We start from the raw sequence: 8,695 nt of genomic DNA, 5'->3' as shown, positions 1-8,695 counted from the left end.
TCCAATGGGGTTTGTGACACACACACTGTCCAATCGTCTCTGTGACACACATGCTGTCAAATGGGGTTTGTGACACACACACTCTGTCCAATGGGGTTTATGACACACACACTCTGTCCAATGAGTTTTGTGACAAACACACTGTCCGGGAGGGGTTCTGCCGCACACGCTGTCCCATATGGTTTGTGACACGCAAACTCTGCCCAATGGTTCTTGTGACACACACGCTGTTCAATGGGGTTTGGGAAACACACAATCTGTCCAATGAGGTTCGTGACAAACACGCTGTCCTGTGGGGTTTGTGACAAACACACTGTCTAATATGGTTTGTGACACACACACACTATCCAATGGGGTTTGTGACACACACACTCGGTCCAATGGTACTTGTGACACACACACTGTCCAATGGGGACTGTGACACACACACTCTTTCCAATGGTGTTTGTGACAGACACGCTGTGCATTTGAGTTTGTGACACACACACTGCCCAATGGTGTTTGTGACACACATTCTGTCCAATGGGTTTTGTGACACACACTCTGTCCAGTGGGCTTGTGACACACAAACGCTGTCCAATGGGGATTGTGAAACACACACTTTCCAATGGGATTTGAGACACACACACGCTATCCAAAGGGGTTTGTGACACAGACACTGTCCAATGATGTTTGTGACACACACGCTCTTAAATGGGGTTTCTGACACACACACTGACCAGGGGGGTTTGTGACACACACAGGCTGTCCAATGGGGATTGTGACACACACGCTGTCCAATGGGGTTTATACCACACACACTCTTTACAATGGGGTTTGTGACAAACACACTGCCCAATGGGGATTGTGACACACACGATGTCCAATGGGGTTTGTGAGACACACACTCTGTCCAGTGGTTCTTGTGACACACATGCTGTGCAATGGGGTTTGTGAAACACACAATCTGTCCAAAGGGTTCGTGACACAATGGGGTTCGTGACACACATGCTGTCCAGTGGGGTTTGTGACACACACACTTTCCAATAAGGTTAGAGACACACGCACACATTCCAATGTGGTTTGAGACACACACACGCTATCAAAAGGGGTTTGTGACACAGAAACTGTCTAATGGTGTTTGTGACACAAACGCTGTCAAATGGGGTTTCTGAGAGACACAGTGAACAGGGGGGTTTATGACACACACACGCTGTCCCATGGGGTTTGTGAAAAACACACGCAGACCAGTTGGGTTTGTTACACGCACACTGTCCAATGGGGTTTGTGACACACACACTTTCCAATGGGCTTTGTGACACAAAACCGCTATCCAATGGGGTTTGTGAAACAGACACTGTCCAATGGTCTTTGTGACACACACGCTGTCCAATGGGGTTTGTGACAGACACTGTCCAATGGGATTTCTGACACACACGCTGTCCAATGGGGATATTGACACACATGCTGTCCATCGGGGTTTATGCCACAGACACTCTGTCCAATGGGGTTTGTGACAAACACACTGTCCAGGGGTGTTTGTGACGCACACTCTGTCCAATGAGGATTGTGACACACACGCTGTCCAATGGGGTTTGTGAAACATACAATCTGTCCAATGGGGTTCGTGACACACACGCTGTCCAGTGGGGTTTGTGCCACACACACTGTTCAATAGGGTTTGTGACACAAACACGCTAACCAATGCGGTTTCTGACACACACACTTTCTAAAGGGATTTGTGACACACACGCTATGCAAGGGGTTTTGTGAAATGCATACTGTCTAATGGGGATTGTGACACACACACTATACAATGGGGTTTGGAACACACACACGCTGTCCCATGGGTTTTCTGAAACACACGCAGAGCAATTGGGTTTGTTACACAGACACTGTCCAATGGTTTTTGTGACACGCATGCTGTCCAGTGGGGTTTGTGACTACACACACTTTCCAATGGAGTTTGTGACACACACACGCTGTCCAATGGGGTTTGTGACACAAACAATGTCCAATGGTGTTTGTGACACACATGCTGTCAAATTGGTGCCGCGACTGAGAGACGGGGACGCAACTTGATGCAAGCAAGGTGTCCGCTTTATTGTATGGCAAACATACATTTATATAGTCTAAGGCACACATGTTTCATGCTGATTGGCTAATCACTTTAACAGACATTAAGCTAGCTAAGGCGGGAATCTTAGTCAGGCAGTGTTCGCATGGTAACAAGATCTTTATCTCGTAGTCACAAGCTGTCCCCCGCTCCAGGGCTCCAGGGCGCAGGCACCCCCACCGACCACAAGCTCCCCGCCTCCAAGTCGCCTCACAACTACCGCAACACTTAACTTTATTCATACAGCAAACTAGCCTATTAACTCCAAATACAGAAAACTAACTCATCAACTCTAAATTCAGACAACCCACATCTCCCCCTTTTTGTTTTAATTAACTGACCCTCCCAAGGTCGGCAAACGACCAACTCGAGGACATCTTACTAACAGCTCCGTACTGGGGGTTTTCGTAATTTCTTTCTGATCTTGGTCCGCTCCTTGCTGCACGAGGAAAATCTTGTTCATTGAAGCAGTTATTGATTTTTGCAAGCATTGTAACACACATGGGATTACTATTAATAATGCTCATTTGAATGTCTTTGGCACATTCAATCTTAGAATATAAAATGTCCACAGACCTTTGTGCTACAATTTTCCCCCAATCGTCAGAATAATAATCATACCGGGGTGAATATTCTGTCTCTCTACCTGTTATCAATAACACCTGAACTGTATTCCACTCAATTGTTAGGCAGTTATCACACCAGTGTCCTACTGTATGGCGATTTAGCCACTGTGATTTTCCACAATTAGCACAAATTCTACAAATCCACGGATTACATTTTTCACATTGGGGACACTTAAGCTCCCATTCGTTAACCTCTGGAACAGAGTTCATTCAATTATTGATCGGTAGTGTCTTCTATGTCAGTCGCAGGATCAGGACCAGGAATGTCTTCAGGAGGCTGCTGCAGTGTCTCTCGAAAAGGTCTCACATTTTTAGCTGGGATCCAGCGGGGACCTCTTTCTGTGGAAACACAAGCATAGCCTCTTCCCCACGTGACAAGGGGATAGGGTCCCATTATCTTACCTGTTTCGGGGTCCCGGATCAATACTGGCGGCTTAATCTTGGGTTCAAAAAGGGTGTTTGTGCTAAAATGACGAACTACTGGAGGATTGCTGTCTAATAGGGAACAATTCAAAAAAATTAAAAACATACAAGGCTTTCTGTATTCGCTCCTCTGGTGTAGCAGCCCCTATTCCCCCTTTTTGTTTTAATAACAGGCGTTTTAAGGTTTGGTGAGATCGTTCTATCAAAGCTTGTCCTATAGGAGAGTGAGGGATACCTGTAACATGTGATATACCCCAAGAGGCAAAAAAGGTAGTTAAGGTTTTAGATACATATGCGGGGCCATTGTCAGTTTTAATTTGAGAGGGTACCCCTAAAGTAGCAAAAGCGCGCATTAGATGTTTTTGCACATCACGTGCTTTTTCTCCTATATGACAGGAAGCAAATAACATTCCTGAAAATGTATCAATAGAGCAATGAACAAACTTTAAACGACCAAATTCAGCAAAATGAGTGACATCTGTTTGCCAGAGTTGAAGGCTCTGTAGCCCTCTGGGGTTAACTCCTTCTGCTATAGAAGGGAAAGAGTGCCTTTGACAATCAGGACACACCGCAATGATATTATGGGCTTGTTGTATAGTGAGGTCAAATTGACGCTTAAGGCCTGCAGCGTTTTGATGAAAAAAGGAGTGGCTGAGTTTAGCTTGCGCTAATCGATCTGGTAACACCTGCACCGGTAGCGTAAGCAAATCCGCTTGTCGGTTCCCTTCTGCAATAAAACCAGGTAGAGAAGTATGAGATCGAACATGCATAATAAAATAAGGGTGAAGACGGGAATTTAACAGAAAGATGAGATCTTGTAACAAATTAAACAGTGCCGTATGAGAAACATCTCGTAGCACAGAAGCTTCTGCTCGGCTAACAATTCCTGCAACATAAGCAGAATCAGTGATTATATTGAGAGGAATAGACCATTTTCGAAACACTCGAACAACTGCAGACAATTCTACTATTTGAGGAGAACCCTGTACAGTCTCTACATCTGAGTTCCACTGTTCTTGATGATCATCCCACCAAAGGATAACAGACTTGTGAGATTTGCCAGACCCATCTGTGAATACAGTGAGGGCTTGTAAAGGCTGGTCACTCCGCTTTGGAATAGGTAAAAGGTGGAAATCGATGCTTAACAATTTGTGAGAAGGCGGATGAGAAGTGAGTTGGCCTGCATAGCCAGTTAGAGCTATGCCTAGTGCATCTGATTGTTGTTGTAACCATTGCAAGTAAACACTTGTTACCGGCATACATATGAGGGCGAAGTCCGTGCCTGCCAGGGTAAGTAATCGCTGTCGAGCCCTGATGATTAAAGATGCAAACATCTCATGTTGGGTAGAAATCGTCTTTGTGGCTTGGTTAGGTAAAAAAATCCATTCAATGATCAGTAAAGGGTCCGTTTTCTGGCAGTCCCATTGGAAAATAAGTGCATGAGGCTGTCTAGCAGGGTTAAGGATGATTAATTGAAAAGGCAATTCTGGTTCCCATCGATGCGCTTGTCTGGAGGCGATCGCTGCCGCAGCTTTATGCAAGGAAGTTATGGCTTCAGGACTGAGAGTTCGCGGAGCGTTTAAGTCCGAGCTTCCTTTAAGCATTTCGAATAAGGGACGAAGATCCGCATTAGTGATTCCTAACAATGGTCTGACCCAATTGATTGTACCCAGCAGTTTTTGCATGTCATGTAAATTCTTTACATTCGCCTGTATCTGTAAGGGTTGCGGGGTAACAGTCTGAGCCCTTATACGCCATCCTAAGTATTTCCAAGGTGGCATTTTTTGAATTTTTTCTGGTGCAATACAGAGGTCTGCTGACTTTACAGCAGCCACGACAAGGGCTACAGCTTCCTCCATGACTTCATGGTGCTGTGCTGCCACTAGAATGTCATCCATATAATGATATAACAATGCAGCAGGTACTACAGTTCTGACAGGACTAAGTATTTTTGCTACATACCATTGGCATATTGTAGGGCTATTTTTCATTCCCTGCGGTAGCACAACCCACTGATATCTTTGCAAAGGAGCTTGCATGTTGACGCTTGGTACAGAAAAGGCAAATTTAGGGGCATCGTCTGGATGCAATGGAATGTTGAAAAAACAATCTTTGAGGTCTATGATGGTTAAATGCCAATCTCTAGGGATCATGGCGGGTGACGGAAGCCCAGGTTGCAGGGCCCCCATGTCTTCCATAGCGTCATTAATTTTTCTGAGGTCATGGAGCAAGCGCCACTTGCCAGTCAGTTTTTTAATAACAAAAATAGGCGAGTTCCAAGGTCTCGTAGAGGGTACAATATGTCCCATAGATAGTTGTTCATTAACTATTTCTTGGAGGGCGTGAAGTTTTTCCAGCGGCAGGGACCATTGATCAATCCAAATAGGAGTATCTGTTTTCCAAGTTAACTTTAGGGTTTCACGCCCCTCAATGGCCCCACCTAAAAATGTGTCTGGATAGACATCCCCCACTGGGATAACACATCACGCCCCCACAAGACCATAGGTACTGGTAAGATAAACGGTTTGACTGAGGCAACTTGTCCTTCTGAATTTTGAACTTGTATTATTTCTGCGCTTTGGCGGCTAGCTCCACACCCCCCAATTCCTGCTAATGTCTGAGAGATATCAGCTAAAGGCCACCTAGAAGGCCACTTTGCTTGAGAAATAACGGTGACATCTGCACCTGTATCAATAATTCCACTTAACACGACTTTTTGACCTTCGCGAGTGAGGGTGCATCGACATATAGGACGTTTTTGTGAGATGGCTTGAACCCATAAAATTAGTGGTTCTCCCGTAGATCCAAAACTTCCCTGTCTCTGTGGGAGCAATTGGTCAGGGATTGGGACATAGTCTTCCTTAGGGATCAGTATCAATTGAGCGATACGACTTCCCTCTGGCACTGTACAAGGAGGAAACGGGGTCCAGGCCATAATTTTGATTTCTGAATTACTGTCAGGATCAATTACTCCGGGCAATACAAAAAGCCCTGACAGAGTGGTGGACGATCTTCCTAATAATAAAGCCTGCGTTCGAGGGGGCAAAGGACCTGCAATTTTGGTAGGCAGTAAGTGAACAGAGGAATCAAGTAGCGTTACTGTGTGGGCGGTTGCCAGGTCCAGGCCGGCGCTCCCTGCTGTTGCTGGGCGGAGACTGGAAACACTCCTGTTTCCCCCCCCGGCGTTTGTGGGGGCGCCGGTCGCGGAACTTGTGTCTGTGCGCGCCGCGGTCCCGCGCTCTGCAATCGGTTTCCCTGTATGGGGCGCCCTTGAGAGTCGTATTTAGATCGACATTGGTTAGCATAGTGGCGCCCTTTTTGGCACTTAGGACAAACTCCAGGTATTTGGGGTCGTTTCCCAGCATTGGCACTAAAGCAATCTTTTTTAAGGTGTCCCGGTATTCCACACCCATAGCAGTTTCGCTGTGGGTCGGCGCCCATCGGGCCGTGCATGGCCGCAAAAGCAGCAGCCATGGCCTCATATTTATGATCCATAGTGCCAATTCTATTACAGGCTTCCATCATTTCAATTAAGGTAGGGTTTTGATTTGGGAGAGACTTTAAGAGCTTTTTACAATCGGCGTTAGCGTTTTCCACAGCCAGTTTAAGGAGTAAAATCTCCCGAGCCTGTACGTTATCAACTTGCCGCTCTAAGGCTTGTTTTAATCTATCCATAACTTGCATATACGGCTCTCGGGGCTCTTGGGTGATATTAGTAAACGCTTTCTGAGGCTTTTGAGAATCAGGAACTTTCAATAAGGCCTTTTTCGCTTCCTCCCGGACCGCTTCTAAGGCTTCTCGGGGGATATCCCTTGCCTGGCCAGCTGGGTCTGCATGTTGCCCAGTCCCAGTGAGATGTTCTAAGGTTAAGGCAGCTAGGGCAGCATTCGCGTGTCCTGCATAACCCAGCAAAACTGTCTGCAATCCCGTTCTCCATTGAAACTCCCACATTGTATATTGTGTTGGGGTTAATAACAATCGCGCGAGAGATTTTAAATCATGTGGGGTCATGACATATGTATCGAATACAGAAGATAAAAGGCTTGCAAAATAAGGGGAAGACAACCCATGCTCGGTAACTGTACGGCGCAACTCCTTAATTACCGAAAAAGAAAGAGCTTCCCACTGAGCTTGAGCCCTCCCCCGTCCTTGGTATATAACGGGGGCTACTATAGTTCTGGCTATTTCCAACTCCCCCTCGTTTATCGCTTGGCGCTTAATCTTTCCCCAAACCTCATGAGGATCAGGGGGAAAAAGATCAGGTTCCTTTTCAGGGTAAATCGGACCCGGGTCAAAGGGATCACCCTCCGGGGGATATCCAGCAGCACAATCTAACGGTGGCGCAGAGGGTTCCGCCCCACCAGCGATTTTAGAAGGGCAGGGGGGAGGTGACTGAGCTCCCTCCTCGGAGCCTCGCTGATTTTGCTCTTGTGCCTTTATGGTTTCAAAGATTTTTCTCCAACTGGGGAGCATATACTGCGCTTCCTCATCTCCTGAGGTGGCTGCGTCCCATAACTTTACCCCCACATCGTCCCAAAGTTCACGCGTAAAAATAGAAGAAGCAGTCACCGCGGGGATCTTAACCTGCACCCATTTAAGGATTAACTTAAGATCTTGTTCCGAAAGAGTCTTTTTCCCATGCTTCTTAAGTAGAGCTTTCATAGGCTCATAAACGTCTCTCTCAGGGGAAGACTCTTGATTCCCCATTTTGCTAGTTTCCCGCAGCTCACCTCTCGTTCCAGACGGAGGGATTGTTTGGCCGGCCGGCTTATCCTGCTTCCTTTCAGCAGCTCATTCCACGTTCTGCGGGACTCGCGACATGCCACCAGGTAGGCGGTTTTTCAATCCTCGGCGGTTTCGTCGCTGACGATCACGTCGGAGGTCACCAATTTGCCGCGACTGAGAGACGGGGACGCAACTTGATGCAAGCAAGGTGTCCGCTTTATTGTATGGCAAACATACATTTATATAGTCTAAGGCACACATGTTTCATGCTGATTGGCTAATCACTTTAACAGACATTAAGCTAGCTAAGGCGGGAATCTTAGTCAGGCAGTGTTCGCATGGTAACAAGATCGTTATCTCGTAGTCACAAGCTGTCCCCCGCTCCAGGGCTCCAGGGCGCAGGCACCCCCACCGACCACAAGCTCCCCGCCTCCCAGTCGCCTCACAACTACCGCAACACTTAACTTTATTCATACAGCAAACTAGCCTATTAACTCCAAATACAGAAAACTAACTCATCAACTCTAAATTCAGACAACCCACAAATTGGGTTTGTGACACAGACGCTGTCCAATGGGGTTTGTGACACACACACTAACCAGAGGGGTTTGTGACACACACAGGCTGTCCAATGGGGTTTGTGAAATACACGCTTTCCAATGGGATTTGTGACACACACTGTCCAAAGGGTTTTCTGACAGATACGCTGTCCGATGGGGATTGTGACACACACTGTCCAATGGGGTTTCTGACAGACACGCTGTCCAATGGGGTTTGTGACACACACAATGTCCAATGGTGTTTATGACACACATGGTGTCCAATG

At 46.7% G+C, this 8,695-nt stretch overlaps 1 long non-coding RNA gene across 1 annotated transcript; it reads right to left on the bottom strand.

The window, feature by feature from the left end:
* Positions 1 to 2,057: 2,057 nt before the first annotated feature.
* On the bottom strand, positions 2,058 to 4,712 carry LOC135577608 (uncharacterized). Its single transcript, XR_010469326.1, has 2 exons — positions 4,398 to 4,712; positions 2,058 to 3,216 (listed from the first exon to the last, which is right to left on the bottom strand). It is a non-coding gene; the product is annotated as an uncharacterized LOC135577608 (long non-coding RNA).
* Between the last annotated feature and the right edge of the window lie 3,983 nt (positions 4,713 to 8,695).

This window comes from Columba livia, unplaced genomic scaffold (assembly GCF_036013475.1).
Source record: "Columba livia isolate bColLiv1 breed racing homer unplaced genomic scaffold, bColLiv1.pat.W.v2 Scaffold_107, whole genome shotgun sequence".
Taxonomy (NCBI): Eukaryota; Metazoa; Chordata; class Aves; order Columbiformes; family Columbidae; genus Columba; species Columba livia.
The sequence above is the reverse complement of the archived record's forward strand: the minus strand, read 5'-3'. Positions and strand labels throughout refer to the sequence as shown.